Genomic DNA, 18,880 nt, shown 5'->3' on the forward strand with positions numbered 1-18,880 from the left:
CCCAACACGTCCCCCGAATTATTTTCTCCTTACCCGCCTCCACCGCGGGCCCGACAGCCGTTGCACCCCCTCCCAGCTCGTTCGCTCCCACACGTGGCGTCGCCATTTTGAGCTCCTCTGTCGTCGCCTTCATGCCCGCCTGCAGGCTTCGGCCAATGTTCTGCGTCTCACCCCGCAGTTCTTTCATTTCTTCCTTCATGTTTGTTTCCATTTTTTCGTTCATGCCTTTTATTTCGTTTTTCATGTAATCCAGTTTGTCATTTATCCTCTGCGCGAGTTCCATAATCTGCCGCATTGTCACCTGCCCTGGCAGGACCGATCCGCTATTATCGGTCACGGTTTCGCTGGGGGCCAGGGAAGGGTTTTGACGGAGGAGGGGTGGGGGGTGTCATACACCGCGGCCGCCGCCGCACCTATTTCGGGCTCTGGGTTCAGTTGGGGGAGTTCGTGTTCCTGCACAACCAACATTTCTTGCACGGGGATTTCATCCTGGACCATGGATTCTACACATTCTAAATCCATTTCTTATACCCCCGTCTCCCGCTCGCCTTGAGACGCCATCTTATTTCTCGTAAAGAGTTAATTTAAATCGCTCGTAATTTGGAGGGAATCGGGGGTCGCTCCTCTCACCCCTGGACCGATTCCCGTGAATTTAGCTGGAGACAGGAGAGCCCGTTTTCCCGCTCTCCGACACCAGTGCCGCGAGGAGGGGGATGAGTTTGTGTCCCACGACCTGACACCAGTGTTGCGAATCCGCGCCCTCCGGCGTGCGAGTGGCCACGTAACTCGAATCGCGGCACGTCGCCCACCAGACGGACAATTCTGTCGTGACCCTCTCGGACTAACGCCGGGAACTAGTCACGGGTGGGCCTTTCGGCCTCACCACGATCGTGCCAATCGGCCCCCCGCGTGGGATAGGGTTGTTCGCCAAATTCGACCTACCTAAGTACCCACACGGAGGGTAGACCTGGCGATCGCACCTCGCCGCAGGTCGACTCCGGACACGGGCCACTTTAAGCGACCTGTTCCGTACTATCGGGATAACCGAGCGGTGTTATCGTCAACCTCGACGGTTCCGATTAATTATAGGGCGTATTTAGCCCACTACCAACCCTTTACGTGAAGTAAGATGGAGATTCAATTAAAGAAAAGACAAAGCGAAACGGGAAAAACAGTTCAACATAAGGCACATTTATTCTGCGGCACAGGGATAGCACACATATACAATTACAACAATTATGCACCGAAAGCAATTGCAACAAAAGAAACACAACAATGCAGAGATACTACCGACTACGCGAGCACACGGCAACACTTACACAGTTTTACTTTACAGACGGCGCCGACAACACATATACTCAAAAGCAAAAGAAAAGGGCTACCCTCAACGACAAGGGGGCAGACGGGCCTGTGGGCGCGAGACCGGGCGGAGCCAAATGCCGCGGTAGTGCCCCGACTCCGCGCTCCTCCACGGGTTTCGTTGGCACTGCTTGGAATGGGGTGGGAACGGGGCCCCCTTTCCGCAATATCTCAGCGGGGGAAAGGGGGGAATTGTTGATGCTCTGGGGAAAGAGGATAGCTGGCTTGCTTGGGTCCCGCGACGAGCGACTCCACTGCGACCTCGACCGCGCTCCCGGCTTCCCCTCTCTGCAGCTCCCCGACAGACTCCGAACCCCGACAGACTCCGACTCTCCTCCAGACCCGTCTTAACTGCTTCTGCCACACTCCGCCGCCGCCACACCTCTCCAACTCGCCCGAGCCCAAAACTCACTGAATTCGCCCCGCGCTCGGCGCTTTATAGTACGGCAGGAGAACCCATATGCAAATTTCCGGATCAGGTTGAGCTCGGGGGCGGAGCCACGCTCGTCCATTGGATGGAGGAAAAGTGGGCGTGAACCTCCCCTCATCTTCGAATTTGCATATATCGATTCTACTCCGACGCGCCTGGAGGCGAGGCCAAATCGCCCCGCGCTTGCTGATAGGACGGAACAGAAGTGGGCGTGTATCATTCCTGATCCGACTTCTCCTCGGAAAGGCCGCTCTTTGTACCCGCGGCTCAGCGCGCGCCCTGTACGAGGCCAGGACAGCCTGACGCTCGGCGTTCACAAGTGGTGCTGGAATGGCCGCAGAAGGAGAGGCGAAGGTGGTGGAGTGTCGAAAGTGGCGGTCCCTGGCCACGGTGACGCTTGGAATGGTGGTGATGCGATGTTTGCGAGAGCGAGTTGTGAAGGTAAAGGTCGTGGCTGTTGGCGTTGTTGTTGTTGTGAAGCGGCGTTGCCGTTGGTGGTTGTTGTGTGATGGATGTTGAGACGTGGTTGGTTCAAAATAAAGATAGAACAGAAAAACGGCTATCTTAAAGGGTCGCAGCGCGAATGAATCACATTTATTCCCTCTAAACAACGGGTTTGGGCTAACTACACATGTACTTACAGAGATATCTCACCTACAGGACCTGAATGGTGGTTTGCGAATTTCCTCAACCACAACAATATCTTTCAATCCTGACAACTCTCACAGTCTCACTATATCTTTCTGAAAGGACCATCTGGAACCCCCCCCCCCCATCTTCTTTCTCAACAATCCTCTTAAAGATGTCATCTCATTCAAACTTTTGGGCCTCACTATCTGCCATGATCTTTCCTGGGAAATCCGCATCTCAAAGCTGGCCTCCAAAGCCAGTCGCCATTTGGGCATCCTCCGTCGTGCAAAGTCCTTCCTTGGCACACCTGAGCTCCTGACCATGTACAAAGCTTTCATCCGCAGCCTGATAAAGCACTGCTCTCCCATCTGGGCTGGCACTCCCACCTCTCACCTTCCTCGGCTTCCCGCTGTAGAAACCAAGGCATTTAAGATCATTATTATCTCCTGCAATGAGGTTTACCCTTTTGGTCTCTCGTTCTCTCACCGCAGGCAGGTCGGTGGTCTTTCTGTCTTCTACTATCTCCTCTCCGGCCTTGCCCCCCACCCCCTGCTCTGTCTGCTATCTGTCCTGCCCATCTTTCTGCAGGGCACTCAAGGTCCACCAACAACCCACTTCTTGTTGAACTTTGAAAATCAAGAATCACTGTTCACCTTCGTTCTTTCATTCCTCTTTTTCCCCCACCTTTGGAACAAACTCCCACACACGCTTCAATCCCACTCTTCCCTCCAGGTCTTCAAAATAGCTGTTCACCCCCATCTCTTATCTTCCCCCATCCAAAGCCATGATATTTTCTAACCCTGTTAATCAAGAGAATGGGGAGGCAGGTCGTTGCAGGACAAGAGAGACATGTTCGGAGACGAAGGCTTGAAGTGAGATGGAAGCAAGAGAGGCAGGACTGGCGGTCGAAAGAGCAGGGCATTACGGCTGGCTTTCCTTCGACGCATGAAGAAGAGTGAGGTTGCAGTTGTAGTCGTGAGAGGAACGTCACGGGGATGGAGGATCTCGCTTCGCTCTCCTCTCGGCATGACGAAATTTCTGCGTGATTCTCGTATTCATATCGAGGCAAAGTGGCTACATGCTGAGCAACACGCTGACCATTGACTCTTGCTTGGTCATGAGAGATGGATCTCAAAGCCTCGTGTGCACTACCGAAGGGAGCGACAAGCAGGGTCGGCGAAGAAGCTACAGCATGATTCGGGAGCCCTGACGTCGAATATTGCCTCACTAATTGCTCGGCGCCATTTTTGGGGTGCGGTTACCCGCGCATCGACAACTTTATTTCATGTGACCCCTTTTCTGAGTGTGGAGGTGCCTAAAAATTAGATTTTGATTTTGGGTCCCTCAGATCTTGATTCATTTTCATTATAATTGTTGATTTTCTGTTTAATAAATCAGTAATTATTTAATTTGCTTGTGTCCGTGTTTCTGTTTTGCGTTCGAGAGGTAAAATCCCTGTGCTGTGCTTCCGCCCTGGTGAGGTGCCGAGCATTTCTTTCCCATGCGTGCCATTAATCTCCAAAGGGGTTACCTGTAAGCCTCCAAGGGAGAACTGTTTGGCCATACGTCCAGGTATAGGGCAAACCCACCGAACACAACAGTGCATAGCAACGAGATCATTTACAATCTTTATGGAGCTATGTTCTCATGATGGCAGAAGCATGCAATTTGGTGGACATGTAACTTCTTATACTTGGAATAGAAATGATTATTAACCAATGGGAAAACCATCAAAATGGTTCCCATTTCCAGGAAGCTAATAAACATATGTTTGCCATGTATTTATTATATGCAATTCATAAGTGAACACACAATATGATCCTATCCGTAGGAATCCCGATGATGGCAGTTGCCAGCACAGTAGCACAGGGAAGTGCGTGGCAGCCTGGCCTTGAAACACATACATAGGCCACAGCAAGCCTTTTTGCAGCAGCAAATGATGAGTTCCTGACACCTTTGATGCCTCAGTCAAGATTGTCCATTTCGGAGTCCACCCATACTCGCAAGGCTTTCAGCCCCAATTTTCTGGACATAGAAAGTCAGGTTGCTTAATGGTTTCCTGAGCCCAGATGCATCCAGTTTGGAGGACAGCACGCTTCTTGTGCTCTTCAAGGGCGGGGGGATGTTCTCCAATGAATGCATGCTCTTTGAGAAGAGCACCTGTCGTGCTTCATTCGCTTCTCTATAAGAACAACAAACTGTTCAAGCTCTCTGAAGTCTTCATCTGTGATCTATGCTGGAATTGATGATAGGCATTGGAATACAGGTGTTATTACTGGGTATGCCCGCTAGGTTTCATATGCAGTCTTCTTATCTCATCCACAAAATCGCATCCCATCACTGCATGAAAAAATAGCACTGCATCACACTTCTCTTGTCCAAGTGAGTCTGCAGTTTCATGTGTGGTTCGGTACCGCAAATGCTTCCCAGTGCCAAATGCAATCCAGTGTTCATCAACTTGAAGTCTATGTACATTCGCTACACCACAACATGTGTATCAACTGTCTGTACTATTATACGAGACAGCCTACTGTTAACAGCAACAGTCACATGGAGCAGAATCCTGATATCTGCTGCATCATGGCTGCAGGATGCGATAACATACTTGTGAATGGGCACAAATGACACATCACCACCATGTACTGTGCTGATCAGTACTTTTTCTTCTTGTTCAACCTTTGGCACATGTTCTCACACTGAAAGGAATAGCTCTGCCTTGTTTTCTTCTGACCGAAATAAACTACCAGTTTCTTGGAAATGTGGCATTAACCACCACCCACTTGCATACTCCATCACCCCCGTGTATCTCTTGTGCTTTGTTTCAGACTATTCTCAAGGAGTCTGTCCCATACAACATCAACAGGATTAACAGCTTCGACTTTTGCTTTCAGAGATTGTACAAACACATTTTTGGGCATACTCTCCAAATGTTTTACATCTGTGTCCTGTTGGTAACATGTGAACTACAGCAGCCCCATCAAATATTATAGTATCAACAACTGGTGCTTTTGTTGTGAATCCAACTTCATTTTTGAGACGCTGACATAGATCAGACCCATCCAATCTGCAGTTTTCCTCTAACAGAGTGCTGGGGGGCATACCTGGTTGTCATGCCTAATCAAAATAAAGAGCAGTTACTGCACTGTACTCCCAAGAAGAAAGCCAGACATAACACACACACACACACACACACACACACACACACACACACACACACACACACACACACACACACACACACACACACACACACACACACACACACACACACACACACACACACACACACACACACACACACAAACACACACACACACACATACACACACACTCCACACATACATACATATATATATATATATATATATATATATATATATATATATATATATGTATATATAACCACACACACACACACACACACACACACACACACACACACAAACATACAAACACACATATATAAACACACAAACACGGATATATTATGTACTGGTAAGTACTGACAAAAGCTATTATATTTGAAGTTATAACCTTATAAGCAATCGACTGATTTGCCAACTGGCCGAATCATCATCAGGGCACTGTTTTTCATCGAGGTTTCGATCCTTTCAGCCCAGAACCTCTCCAAACGGTGGATCCACAACCCCGGTCACATGATTTCTCCAAATTTCCATCCCTTGACTGGCATGCAATGTAAAGTCTGGCAAAGAGGAGAAATCATTCCTCAATGAGGACCATTTTTGTTATTCAGCTGTGCGGTTCTTGTCAGGTGGCCTGCCAAAGAAGGTGAGCTTGTTTTTGTGCATTGTATCAGAAAATGCAGTTGTGTGAATTATCAGCCTCTTATAGTTACGAAAGGGTTGAACTGTTCTTGGCCAATCTTTTTTGCACTTCTGACAGATGCCACCACAATGTTCCTTTACTATGGACTTCTGTAATACATTGGAGTAAGCGTGTGCACAGCACCATATAACTGGCCTTCGAGGGTAGTTATCAGTCCATAACGAGAGCGTAGAAGTTCCAAAAGCTTGTTTGCTAGGAAAAGTGACTCCTCTGTTGGTAGTAAACATCAGCGTTGTCAGGTACCACAACCATGCCATTTTAACCTCCCAGAGTTGGTTTAGTCTGTATATGGACTCCTTGCCATTTATAATTGGCTTAAAATGGCTGTAACTATGAAAAGCATGGTTTCTCGGCAATATATGGCCGATTCTAAGGAAGGTGACACTTTATGCCATGGGCAGGGGTTCACACAATTTTTTTTTTTTTTAATTTGGTTCTTCAATGAGTACAAGCAGAAATTGTTTGGTCCTCACGAAAAAAAAATTATTAAAAATGTCAGCTTTGAGCATGCTCGTTTACTTTCCCAAGCACCACTCTGACTTTTCAAACTCTTCTCAGCATAGAATGCATCTCACTCTGGAAGCGCTCTCTCAAAACGTTCGCTCACGACGAGACACTCCTGAACCTCCTTTTCTTCCTCCTTGCTTGCATGTTCTGCTGAGATCTTTTTTTTTTAATCTTATGTTATAAGCTTACAATATAACTTCTAAATTATAATGTCAGCATTTATAAACTTAATTTTGAAATTGCAGTGTATCAATTATCAGAATTTTCACACATCAATCGTACCGACGTTAGGCGAGAAACCTTCTCTTCTTCGTCTTTGCTTCTTTTTTATCTTATAGCTTATGATATAACTTATAAATTATAATGTTATCATTTTATACTTAATTTTGTGCACTTAAATTTAAAAATAACAGGACAGTACTGTATATCAGAATTATCATGGAAGAATCTGACCTCCACTCACTGAGAAAACCTATCAAAATCCTCTGTTGTGCTCATACACTTTTGAGCTTTCGGAGAATCTCTAAAGTACACCTTTATTTATTTATTTATTTATTTATTTATTCATTCCTGCGCATGAGTACCTGAGTACCAGTTATATGAACCCCTGGCCATGGGTACCAATTCCAGACATTTCAGCATTTTTTTTCTCAGTTTATACCAAAAGTTTCATGCTTCAATCAAAAAATGAACAATTTTACTTTAACCGCTGTACTACTCAGTGTAGTACTGTATACACAGGGGCACACAAGGGACTTTGGCACATGAGGAGGCCATTCGGCCCATCACCATGTCTGGCCTGCACCAACCCTAACATCATCACCCATCCTCCTACACAAGCTACCGACAAGTCCTGCCAATATTCCCATACCCCAATACCTCCAAATGCATACAGGTACCCAAAGCCTGAAGTGAGAAACTCTCAAGGGAGGAAGGGATTAGAGTGAACAGTATCAGCAGGCAGGCCTCAGTGTATATGCAATTATGCACACTCGCTTCTGAGGTGTACAGCCAATGTTCAAATCCTGACCCAGCTATAAACAGCCATCCTGGTGTTTCACAAGCAGGGTCATTCATCAAAGTATGTGCCAGCCCGTGGATGGATGTTAAACTGGGTGTTCCATCTGCCGGTATTAGTTCGTGGACTTATATGTATGTAAGCCACTGATAGCCCAGATCTGGGTCTGCTGGATCGTCACCAAAAATCACTTAATAAATTTATATATATATATATATATATATATATATATATATATATATATATATATATATATATATATATATTGTTACGAATTTGAAATTCGATTGCACACAACAAACAGGTTCCTTTAGTCAGCTATGTCGATAAGTGCTTGCTCCCTAGATAGCTCACCTTCCATTGTTTCAATGTTTAGAAATGGATTAGATGCACTGCGGATCGGTTTAATAGTTAAAGAGCGGTCCCAACACAATGGAGATGTCCCTCCCCCTCTTCGCAGAAGAGGAAGAAGAGCCCTTCCGTTCCATGATTCATTACGTCAATTACAACTCCCTCCCACCCGTGGTTGAGCGGGGGCTGGATCACGAGGGCATGAGTCATGCCGGGTGCGGGGGAAGGGGGCGGAGAAGGATAAGAGGAGATCCTTTATTTGTTCGTGTTGGAAGAGGGAGTTGAGGCGCGTCGTTCAGCAGACCTTCGGGTCCTGTTTGGCTTGGGTTAGGGTTGAGGCCTTAGGAAGCTTTTTGCTTCTGCAGAGGAGATCCTTTCTTTGTTCGTGTTCAGAGTTGAGGGGCGTCATTCAGCAGACCTTTGGGTCCTGTTTGGCTTGGGTTAGGGTTGAGGCCTTCGGAAGCTTTTTGCTTCTGCAGAGGAGTTGTTCAGTGGAGCTTCGGTTTCTGTTTGGTGTGGTTGTTCATCAGAGCTTCGGGTCCTGCTTGGCTCGGTAGGCTTTTTGGAGAGCTGCTTTGTTTTGGAAGGAAGTTGAGCCGGTTGCTCGGCTCGAGCTGCGAATGGTGGCTTCTTCTTCTTCTTGGTTCGTGGAGCTCTTTGTTCTCCGTTTGGTTCCCGACTTGGTGCGACTCATCGACCGCTTCTTGGAGGTGATACCCCGGGAAAGCGACGCATCGACGGGAAAGATCGGCGCCTCCTCTCACCAGCACGTGTTGAGAAGCGCGGGAGGATTCACGGGAGATCGGGAAGGATCGCGGCTCACAGCGATTGGATCCAGCTCGCTCTCGCTGGAGCCCGGGTCCGAACAACTTGAAGACCACACGAGGTGGAGAGGTTCGAGATCGGTTCTGGGTTTCAGCTCACCTGTCATCTGAGATGGAGCCCACTATTAAAGGCCTCAGCCACCATTTCTTGGGTGTGTGTGTGTGTGCGTACGTGTGTCCGTGGGCCCGTCTAATAAGTAGGAAATTGTTAAGTGCTTTGTGTGCTGTAAATCTTTGCATTGCATATCGCATAGTCAGAATAGTTCTGCTCTTACCTGCTTCCCTAGTTCCCCATGATTATTAATAAATACCCCAATTGTTAAATGTTTTCAGCTCGTCGCGTCCATTCTTTCATTGACTGAGCATTTTGTGTGTTGGGAGTTCGAAAGCCGTTGGTTTGCCGTAAAAGGGGGACATTTGGACCGACGGTTCTCGGCGATTAAGCCGCTCGGAATCGCGCACGGGACAGGCTCGCCTCGGCGGTTTGTTCCGTACGAGTTCCGTCGAGGGTGGAATACCCTGGTAGTTGGATCACGTGGGTATTTAGGTAAATTGAAGATTGGCAATCGACCCTACCCCACGTGATCTGCCCATTGGCATATTTCGGTTCTTGTACAAGGACCCGTCGCTCGGACTTATCCGGGCGGCAATCTATATTGCGGGCGATCGGTCGGGCCAACTCGACTTGCGGCTCCGTCAGAGCGGTCGGTTGGCGGCCGACCCCGGCACCGCAACAATATATATGTATGTATATATATGAGCGAGAATTGTTTAAGTCAATAGGATAGAATAGGAAATTTTCAAGGGAAAACTGGATCCGATAATTTTTTAAGTGATTCTTCACCATTGAGTGATGCGGAGAAAAACGACATATAACATGAAGTCTCAAAAAATTATGGACAGATTCAGACAAATCTTGCTGGACAGGTTGGGTATGTGACAAGGACAAACTGTTTTGATTTTGGTGAAGATAAGAATCCGGATATGAGAATTTTTTTTAATTTTACAAGTGATTCTTCATCATTGAAAGATATGGCACAAACGATATATAACATGATACTTCAAAACGTTGTGTACGAGTTATGACAAAACAAGGTGGATGAGTTGATTAGGTGACAAGAACAAGCCAGTTCAGGTCCGAATCCAGATCTGACCTATCAGTGGTCTATAAAATGGTCTGTGCACTCTACCAAGTGCCGTTCCAATTTCATTATGCAATGGTTTTTCGAAGATTGCATGATGATTTTCAATGGCCCAAATCCTGGTGTTCTGGCTATTCAAAGAGCCAGATATCTGGAACCGTGCCTCACCCATCAAGAAGGTGCAGTCCAAAACCTGATTCCCTTTCTCTGCTTTGAAATTTTAGACCCATTGACGGAAGTTCATCCGCTTTTCTGTGTCTCCGAGTGCAAGTTCAAAAACAATTTGCACTTTATTGGGAACAAACTTCATTTATTTTCAATATCTTTCTTAATTCGAGTAGAATCATAACTTTGAACTTCAACTTTTTATGTTGAGGTTAGTGAGACACTTATTTGTTGCAACCTGCGTCTGAGTTATTTTCTTGGGATTCTTTGCAACCAGTTGCCAATATCCTGCAATACCACATCTGTCGCAACCTTCGGCTGACCACTTTGAGACTCGTCTGCAACACCACCAGTTTTCCTAAACTTTTCAATCTATGCCTTTGCAGAATTTTGATGAGGAAACCGTCCTTTGCATAATTTCTTCTGAAACAAATGCTGCATCTCAGTAGTGTACTTCCCATCAAAGCAAAAAACATGTTCCATGAAAAACACTCTTTCTTCCAATGTTAGGACCCTTATTTATGGGTTGCCTTAGGAATAAACCCCGAACATCGAGCGAGCAGGAGTTCACTACGGTTGTCTCTCAGCTGGTGGGTATCAAACATGAGTGAGTCAATGACACCTGCAAGTAAACAAACATACATTTTAATTACAATTCATTTGCTCAAAGTCACCTGCCATCTGCTTGAAAATCAGCAAACATTACTGCTCTGCATAAAAAAGGTCCAAAACCAGATCCCTGCAACTACAGACCAATCAGCCTTCTTCCAATCATCAGCAAGATCATGGAATCCATCATAGCCTCCATCATGAAATCCTTTCTCTTCTCCAATGGCTTGATTTCTGATCATCAATTTGGAATTAGAACAGGTCACTCCACCCTGGACATGCTGCTTCTCCTTTCTCACAATGGATGGAGATCCTAAATTCCAAACATGAGATCAGAGCCATCTCTAGAGACAAATTGCGAGCTTTCGATAGGATCTGGCATCCCACACTGCTTGCCAAACTCTCTTCTTATGGTATCCAAGGATATCTCCACTCATGGCTCATGGACTTCCTCTCCTGTCACACTCAATGTGTGGCCCGAATGGAGTTCTTTCATCCCCTCTTCCTGTCCAGGCTGGACTTCCCCTCAAGGCAGTGTTCTGGGCCCTTGTGCTTTTTTCTGGTTTTCATCAATGATCTCTCTGTCTCTCAAGAAAATCCTCTTTATCTCTTTGCTGATGACTCCACCCTCTGCCGTACTATGTGTCATCCACGAGACCGGCAAGCAGCAGCCTCTTCACTCTCTACAGATCTGGATAAAATCATAAGCTGGTCCAACACATGGAACATGTCTTTCAATCGTGACAAATCTCACAATCTATGTCTCTCTGTAAGGACTGTCTGGAACTCCCCCCTCCCCCCCTACCACTCCATCCACTTTCTCAACAATTCACTTTAAGAGGTCCTTTCATTGAAGCTTTACGTCATCACTATCTGCCATGATCTTTCCTGGAAGAGCCACATTTCCAAGCTGGTCTCCAAAGCCAGTCACCGACTGGGCATCGTCCATCGTGTAAAGTCCTTCCTTGGTACACCTGAGCTCCTGACGACGTACAAAGCTTTCATCCACAGCCTGATGGAGTACTGCTCTCCCCTCTGGGGTGGTTCTCTTGCCTCACTCAAGAAATCAAGCCTCGCTGTGGAAATCAAGGCCTTTAGGATCATTGGTACCTCCCGTGATGAAACTGAGTCTTTGGGTCTCTTAAAGACTTTGGGGTACAGGTGGGTGGGTGGTCTTTCTGTCTTCTTACGTCTCTTCTCTGGCCTTGTCCTCCTTGCTCTGCCCGTGCTCTGTCGCCTTTATATTTCCACAAGGCACTCAAGGTCTGTCAAAAACCCTCTTCTGGTGAAAGTACCAAAATCAGGAATCACTGCTCACCTTCACTCATTCATTCCTCATAGTTCGTGCATCTGGAACAAACTCCCACACTCTGTTCAATCCCACTCCTCCTTCCAGGTCTTCAAAACAGTTGTTCACCACCATTTCTTATCTTCCCCCATCCAAAACCATGATCTTTTCTACCCCCATTAATCCACCCCAAACCCACGTCCTTCAATCTCTTTGCTTTCCTTCCTGAAAGTCCTTGTAATGTCCATCTTGTTTTCCCAATGTACCCCACCCCATCGTTCTCCCTTCCAGAGATCTCCTAATGTCTCTGTTCCCCACTGTTTTGTGTTTCCCTCTCACTCCCCTCTTGTCTCCCACTCCCCTTGTGATATGTTCTTTGTGTTAGCTCTCAGACAAGCCTCGATAATGAATGGAAACAACAAAAATTCTAAGATTAATAAACATGTGGCACATAAGTCCAGGTATTTAGTTCAGTGCACTGTTACGTTTGAAACACCCTTTGGAAGCGTGGGAAGATGTGAATGTTTTGGGAGTCGGGCAACTCAAGGTGGGATCAAGGGGACTGAGACCTCGACCACTGATGAATTTTGACTGATGTTGTTAAGGCTTCAATAGGGATGTTTGCATCAGTTTTCCCCTGAAAATTTCCTCCGATGGTGGTGAACGTCGTAACCACAGCACCACAATGCTGAATGATACCTGCTCTTGGGTCCAGACCGTGCATGCAGAATGTTACAACTATTGTTATTCATGTAATCTCGAGTTGTATTCATTTTTGTCGTGCACGAGGTGTGTATGCTCAGAGTCGTTGGTTTGCACACCTACTGGAAGTAACAAAAACAAGTTATAACCACTAACTATTCAGTTAATTCTGTCAACGTATAATTAGCTTTCCGTCAATACACTTCACCGAGAAACCTGAGCAGTCTTAACAGTGAGTGACTATTATGTGGATGTGGAGTTGGGAGGGGGAGTTGGATGCGCACTTGGAATTGGGAGTGGGAGGGGGAGGGGAGATGCGCAGTTGGAGTTGGACGGGGTGGACAGATGTGCACTTGGAGTTTGGAGGGGGAAGATATGTGCAATTGGAATTTGGAGGGGGTGGAGGGATGTGGAGTAGAAGAAGAAAGGAGGAGCTGTGGAGGACAGAGAGTTGAAGTGGGGGAATGGGGTGGGTAGAGAAGGGATGGAGTTGCGAAAGGGGGGTTGAGGCTTTTGGGTGGGGGAAGAGTTTGATGGCTTGGAGTGTGGAGGCTACAAAAGGGATTGAAGCCTTTGGGTTGGGAGGGTTAGGATGAGCTCTTGGGGTTTGGGAGGAGGGCTTAAAGACTTATGGTTAAGGACTTGGGGCTGTGATTGGGGTGGGGGGGTGTGGAGTTGAGGACTTGAAGTTACATTTTGTATGACATGGAATTTCCTTCCATTATGATGTCATAGACATTCCTGTGCCCTGTGTGCTGGCCCCTTTAAATTCTGCCCTCCGTACATACGTCGGTCGGTATGTACACCATACACGCAAGTCAAATTGAGTCACTTGGCGCTCGTGCTCGTGCTCGTGCATACACAGCCTGTCATTAATCTGATCACGTGGCAGCGTGCAAATCCTAATGCCATTTCTAATCTCAGAGATATTATTCATTTTTTTTTGTTTTCTTCATAATGTAACGAAAATTCGAGTTTTCAACTTCAGCCCCAAATTCTTACATCAGCCAAATGAAGCCCCAATTTCCCCCCTTTCAAATTGGCACTTTGAGCTTACAGTGGCGAATTGAATGAAATATTTCCAACATCAAGATGAGGCGGAACAATTTGACTCATTGTCTATTGCATTGTGACCGTAACAATGGATTGTTGAACCTTCGGAGGCATCATAAAAACTAGAAGGGCACTCAGTAGAGCGCATACCTCCGCCACGCAATGCCTGATCCACGCCAACATATCTGGCCCAACACATTTTTGAGATATCATGCTATATATCATTTTTGGCGCCATCTCTCAATGGTGAAGAATCACTTTTAAAATTCTAGTAGTCGGATCCGGATGCAGATAGAGACAAACAAACGATGTTCTGCGTCCCATTTCCCTGGAGTGTGTGCAGGTGAACACATGAGCAGATTGTGACTCAAAGAACAAGGTTTCGGGTTTCCCGGAGATGGACACCACATTGATTGTCGCTTTCGTCTGCAAACATCTACATCTAGAAAAGCCTCGTATAAATTGATGTAAAACGAGCTATTTGTACATCGTTGGCTTCATGCAATGTTCAAACATCGTCTTGCAATTTTCAGCCAAATTGTTACCCCCGACACCGAAGGTGAAGGACGTTATGTTTTTTCCTCTCTCCGTCTGTCTGTCTGTCTGTCTGTCTGTGTGAAGGATATCTCAAAAAGTTGTAGACGGATTCCAATGAAACTTGGTGGATAGGATGGGTGTTTGGCAAGGATGAAATGATTCAATTATGGTGAAGATCCGAATCTGGATCTGGAAACGAGAATTATTTAATTTTTCAAGTGATTCTTCACCATTGAGAGATGGGGTAAAAATCGATGTTGTTCCTGTACAGCGTACAGCGTGATATTCCAAACAAGTATTGGTCCCGATATGTTCTCGTGGATCAGGCATTATGTGGCCCAGGTAAGCGCTCTACCGAGTGCCCTTGTAGTTTTAACTGTGTTGTTGCTCTCAGTGAAGACCAGCAGGAGTTCTCCAATTGCACCGAATGCTGTAAAGCCACTTGTGTGTTGCAGGATTTCCAGCGACAAACGTAGGTCCTCCATTCAGCTTTGGACCTGGAGGAGCCAAACCCATTCTCACAATCAACTGCAGTCTCTCTGAGTTTTGTCAAAGCAACCTGCTCTACATTGCACCACCCCTCCCCCTAACCACCTCCACTCTACCACCCAAACACCTGCACCCTGCCACTACCTCCCCCCCAGCCACCTCCACCCATCTCTACCGCTCCCACCCACTTCTACCTTTTCTACCCCCACCCACCTCGACCTCTTCCACCTCTACCACTTCCATCCCTACCTCTCCCACACTCAACCCACCTCACCCCCACCAACCACCTCCACCTCACTCCCAACCACCTCCACTCCCCCTCCCCATCTTCCAATATTCTGGACAATTTTGATATCGTCTATGCCCTCTGGCTTCTCTCATTTTCATCCCCATGTGGGTGGAGGTTATTATGTTTCCACTCCTTCCTGTCTGTTCATCTGCCTGTGAATAGGATATCTCAAAAAGTTGCAGACGGATTCGGACAAAATTTGGTGGACAGGTTGGGTGTGTGACAAGAACGAAATGATTAGATTTAGGTGAAGATCCGGATCCGACTAATATAATTTTTCAAGTGATTCTTCACCATTGAGAGAGAGGGCTAAAAACTATATACAGCAAGAATATCTCAAAAAGTTGTGGAGCCACCCTTGTGGACTTGTTGTGGAGCCACCCTTGTGGACTTGTTGTGGAGCCACCCTTGTGGACTTGTTGTGGAGCCACCCTTGTGGACTTGTTGTGGAGCCACCCTTGTGGACTTGTTGTGGAGCCACCCTTGTGGGCTTGTTGTGGAGCCACCCTTGTGGACTTGTTGTGGAGCCACCCTTGTGGACTTGTTGTGGAGCCACCCTTGTGGACTTGTTGTGGAGCCACCCTTGTGGACTTGTTATGGAGCCACCCTTGTGAACTTGTTGTGGAGCCACCCTTGTGGACTTGTTGTGGAGCCACCCTTGTGGACTTGTTGTGGAGCCACCCTTGTGGACTTGTTGTGGAGCCACCCTTGTGGACTTGTTATGGAGCCACCCTTGTGGACTTGTTGTGGACTTGTTGTGGAGCCACCCTTGTGGACTTGTTATGGAGCCACCCTTGTGGACTTGTTGTGGACTTGTTGTGGAGCCACCCTTGTGGACTTGTTGTGGACTTGTTGTGGAGCCACCCTTGTGGACTTGTTATGGAGCCACCCTTGTGGACTTGTTGTGGACTTGTTGTGGAGCCACCCTTGTGGACTTGTTGTGGACTTGTTGTGGAGCCACCCTTGTGGAGTTGTTGCACGAGTTGGTTTGGTGACAAGAACAAGCCGGTAAGATTTTGGAGGTCCTGATTCAGATCCAGCCTGTCAGCGGAATACAAAACGTAAACTATTCAGCTTGGTGGAGGTATGTATGAGTACCAAGCCATTTCTGCTGGTCCTCATTGGAGAACCTCATTAAAAAAAATTGTGTGAACCCATGAATATAAAGAACGATCCCAGAAATGTTTTCTTTCTCATTAGCTTTCTCCACCAATTAGACGCAGGCTTTCATCAGTTACCAGATTTCAGGTTTCATCAATTACCAGACTTCAGCTTTCATCAGTTACCAGATTTCAGGTTTCATCAGTTACCAGACCTGCTTTCATCAGTTACCATATTTCAGCTTTCATCAGTTACCATATTTCAGCTTTCATCAGTTACCATATTTCAGCTTTCATCAGTTACCAGATTTCAGGTTTCATCAGTTACCAGATTTCAGGTTTCATCAATTACCAGACTTCAGCTTTCATCAGTTACCAGATTTCAGGTTTCATCAGTTACCAGACCTGCTTTCATCAGTTACCATATTTCAGCTTTCATCAGTTACCATATTTCAACTTTCATCAGTTACCATATTTCAGCTTTCATCAGTTACCAGATTTCAGGTTTCATCAGTTACCAGATTTCAGGTTTCATCAGTTACCAGAGCATCATGTATTGTAGGAAAGGTCATGATTCGTTCTGTGGGTTTGACGTCAGTTTAAACTCATTTGCTTACACGTCTCGGCCACGATGGTAGGTCGACGCGCTTTATGGGTTCACCCTTTCATTCTGAAAAGTTAATTACATTACTGTGGTGTATTCACAGGCATTCTGAAAAGTTAATCTCCTCCATTAAATCGTTAATGGGAAGGAAAACCATCGTTACCGAAATGACGTCATGCAATCACCTGACGTCATGCAATCACCTGACGTTCTTTGACACTGGATTTTATTTTTCCTTTTTGAAAATTCTTCCTGGTGATGTTTTCTCTGTGGTTAAAGATGTGTTTTTGTGATATCAATGCCAAGCAGTATTATCTGTTTACTGAGTTTTTAATATCCTACATTTTTTTAATTTACAGTTAATTAACTACAGGTACAGACAGTACTGTAATGTGGTTGAAAATTTTACTTGCAAACATGATATGTTTTCTGTGTATTTAATTTTTTTTTAATTATTCATCTCGGGGGGCGGCAAAGCAGGGTCCGCCCTAGTGGTATGGGGTGGGGGGGTGCCAAAGCAGGGTCGGCGCGGGTGGGGTGGGGGGGTGCCAAGGCAGGGTTCGCCCTGGTGGTGTGGTGTGGGGGGTGCCAAAGCAAGGCCCGCCCTGGTGGGGGGGTGCCAAGGCAGGGTCCGCCCTGGTGGGGGGTGCCAAGGCAGGGTCCGCCCTGGTGGTATGGGGTGGGGGGTGCCAAAGCAGGGCCCGCCCTGGTGGTGTGGGGTGGGGGTGCCAAAGCAGGGCCCGCCCTGGTGGGGGGTGCCAAGGCAGGGTCCGCCCGGGTGGTGTGGGGTGAGGGGGTGCCAAGGCAGGGTCCGCCCGGGTGGTGTGGGGTGAGGGGGTGCCAAGGCAGGGTCCGCCCGGGTGGTGTGGGGTGAGGGGGTGCCAAAGCAGGGTCTGAAATGGTTGTGCGTGCTCTATCCTTTTTAAACGCTCAGCCCCAAACAAAGAAGCATGGAGCATTTTTAAAGTCTTTTGATTTAAAGTGGGTGTCTGCGACCGGGAACTGTCCAACTCTGCCAAGTTCGAACCAACGACCTCAGACTCACAGCGGACGCTCTTTGCATTTAAAAGGGATAAAGTGAACCATTGCGCAGGATTTAGGGGTCTCGGTCGAATGACCTCCGGTGTTAAAGTTCTTTGGAAAGGAACTCATATTATTGTCCGAAGAAAATAACCCACCCACCTATTCATCCATCCATCCACCCATCCACCCACTCACCCATCCACCCATCCACACACCCACCCATCCACACACCCACCCATCCACCCATCCACCCATCCACCCATCCACCCACCCACCCATCCACCCATCCACACACCCACCCATCCACCCACCCACCCATCAATCCATCCATCCACCCACCCACCCATCCATCCATCCATCCACCCACCCACCCATCCATCCACCCACCCACCCACCCATCCACCCACCCACCCATCCACCCACTCACCCACCCACTCACCCACTCACCCACACACTCATCCACTCACTCACCCATCCACCCATCCACCCACCCACACACCCATCCACACACCCATCCACCCACCCATCCACTCACCCACCCATCCATCCACCCATCCACCCATCCACTCACCCACCCACCCACCCATCCATCCACCCATCCACTCACCCACCCATCCACTCACCCACCCATCCATCCACTCACCCACCCATCCATCCACCCATCCACTCACCCACCCATCCATCCACCCACCCATCTACCCACCCAGCCACTCACGCACCCACCCAACCATCCACCCACCCAGCCATCCACTCAGCCATCCACCCAGCCATCCATCCACCACCCATCCACCCACCCACCCATCCACCCATCCACCCATCCATCCACCCATCTACCCACCCACCCACCCAGCCATCCACCCATCCACCCACCCATCCACCCATCCACACACCCATCCACCCACCCATGCACTCAC

The 18,880-nt window shown here is 47.4% G+C and overlaps 1 long non-coding RNA gene and 1 pseudogene across 1 annotated transcript in view; both read left to right on the top strand.

Annotated features, from left to right (window-relative positions):
• Positions 1-8,438: 8,438 nt before the first annotated feature.
• LOC147017999 (uncharacterized) overlaps positions 8,439-18,880 on the top strand; it is an 82,089-nt gene continuing 71,647 nt past the window's right edge. The window contains exon 1 of the long non-coding RNA XR_015062215.1: positions 8,439-8,473. This is a non-coding gene — a long non-coding RNA (uncharacterized LOC147017999). The remainder of the gene's footprint in view (positions 8,474-18,880) is intronic.
• LOC147018000 (uncharacterized) overlaps positions 18,390-18,880 on the top strand; it is a 949-nt pseudogene continuing 458 nt past the window's right edge.

Source organism: Eptatretus burgeri, chromosome 10, assembly GCF_056783735.1.
Source record: "Eptatretus burgeri isolate ZD-2024b chromosome 10, Ebu_testis_v1, whole genome shotgun sequence".
Taxonomy (NCBI): domain Eukaryota; kingdom Metazoa; phylum Chordata; class Myxini; order Myxiniformes; family Myxinidae; genus Eptatretus; species Eptatretus burgeri.